Raw genomic sequence first — 2,071 nt, 5'->3', positions numbered from 1 at the left:
ACGAGATAACGACCTATCTACTGTCATTTTTGTAAACTATTTGCAATTCCTTTGCACATAAATATTATTTTTATGAAGAGTGAACCATTTTGTGTGGAATTGGAAAAAAATGTTTGTTTTCGGACCCCAAAAACGCAACTTACCTTAACTTTGATTCCACAAACTTTGAGATACCTCAATAAACCTCGGAAACATGACTAAACAGTCTGGACATTTTTATTATCAAATTACAACCGATTATTCGAAAGCTACGCCAACTTGTTGACCGTGAACCTATATTTAATCTTGAGCTGACATATTGTCGAAATTTAGCTATTTTGGTTCGGAAAAGACATTATGTTTCGTTTGAATATCAAAAGTCCAAAGAGTAAAAATTAATTTTCGTTATATATTATGGTGGAGGATAAACAATATTTTTTCAATATCTAATTTATTAGTTAATAATTTCCGGGCAAAAGCAGAGTGGCGCAGTGGAAGCGTGCTGGGCCCATAACCCAGAGGTCCGAGGATCGAAACCTTGCTCTGCTAATTGTGTCAAAGAGTAGTTAAGACAACTCTTCTTGTCCTTCGAATTTTTTTTACCATATCCTTATCAAGTAAAACAAAAACAGCTAAGTCCGGCCGAACTTTTGATACCTTCCACCATTTATGAAGACACCGGATTATTAGATACCCGATCTTATATGTATATCCAATAATTTGCCTTTTGCGAACCATTAATACAAAATAGACCTGTCATTTAAAGTATCACTCATTACGAGCTCCAATACCAAATTGCGGTTAATAATGTGACTGAAATCATAAAATACAGAATAAAGGGTAATAAGCGGAATATACGAAAATGTGGGGGCGGATACACAATTTTCTGTCATAGGATGGAGTGCCCATTACAAGCTCGAAATACATATTTTGAAAGAATTTTGGTAGAAACATCGATACAAATAATGCAAATATCGAATATCTGGAGATATAGTTATATGGGGTCTATTCCAAAATTTAGTCCTTTATCGAAATTTCATTGAAAGAATGTTTTCCACATACTGTGAACTCAAACTGTCAATTAGGTTTAAAACCATAAGTAAAAAAATACCTCAAATCTGGCGTTAAGGTACGACCCGTTTTCAATACCAAAAATCCTAAGGACCTTAACTTTATCTGGGTTCCATTCAAAAATGTTTAAATTTGAATTAGTAGTAATTACGAGAAAAAGAGCAGAGTGGCGCAGTGGAAGCGTGCTGGGCCCATAACCCAGAGGTCCGAGGATCGAAACCTTGCTCTGCTAAGCGAATGATGCAATTATTATATTTGTTAAGAATAATAAATATAATGTTTGACACTGGGACGGGCTTTAAAAATGTCCACCATAAGGCTGCTAATATCCTCCTTAATAATCAGAGAGTTAAATTCTTTTCCGTCGAACATTAAAGTTTGGAATTGCAAGTTTTTCTACCTAAGTATGACAGTGGTGTGTTCATCTGTTATACAGGGTTGTCCATCTGGCAACGCCATAACTTTTGACAGAGATGTCACATTGCTTAATGACATACCGCGCTTGAAGCGTCAGTCCAAGCAGATTTTTACCATGAACCAATACACGCCACGCGAGCGCTCTGAAATAGTTGAAATTTACATTCAACAGAAGAAGTCAATTGTGAAAACTCAACGTGTTTTTAAAACATTAAAAATGTGAGAAGTGCGCCTTCCTTAAGCGTTTATACGAAACATTTTCGACTGGTAAGGCTCTTTCTAATCCAAAGAGGCCATATAAAAGTCGACCAAGGCGATCGGCCGACAATATCGCTGCCGTACGAGCCAGTGTTGAGAGGTCTCCAAGAACATCCCAAAAACGCCGTTCTCAGCAGTTCGGCATGGTTCGGTCCACTTTACAACGGATTATTCACATTGATTTTCATTTGTTCCCCTACAAAATTCAATTGACGCAAAGAATGTTGCCTGCGGACAGGCTTCGTCGATTAAATTTTTTTTTTTTAAATTTATTGAATGAAAGAAAAAAATGTCGGAAATAGCATCAAATTTTAGAATAAGTTTAGATTTGTTCGAATTGATCACC

General features: G+C 36.2%; 2 non-coding genes across 2 annotated transcripts; both read left to right on the top strand.

The window, feature by feature from the left end:
• Positions 1 to 456: 456 nt before the first annotated feature.
• Positions 457 to 528, top strand: TRNAM-CAU (transfer RNA methionine (anticodon CAU)). The gene has a single exon. It is a non-coding gene; the product is annotated as a tRNA-Met (tRNA).
• A 682-nt stretch (positions 529 to 1,210) lies between these two features.
• On the top strand, positions 1,211 to 1,282 carry TRNAM-CAU (transfer RNA methionine (anticodon CAU)). Its single transcript has one exon. It is a non-coding gene; the product is annotated as a tRNA-Met (tRNA).
• Positions 1,283 to 2,071: the final 789 nt, after the last annotated feature.

Source organism: Musca domestica, unplaced genomic scaffold (assembly GCF_030504385.1).
Source record: "Musca domestica strain aabys unplaced genomic scaffold, Musca_domestica.polishedcontigs.V.1.1 18, whole genome shotgun sequence".
NCBI lineage: Eukaryota > Metazoa > Arthropoda > Insecta > Diptera > Muscidae > Musca > Musca domestica.
This window is presented reverse-complemented; position numbering and strand designations above follow the sequence as displayed.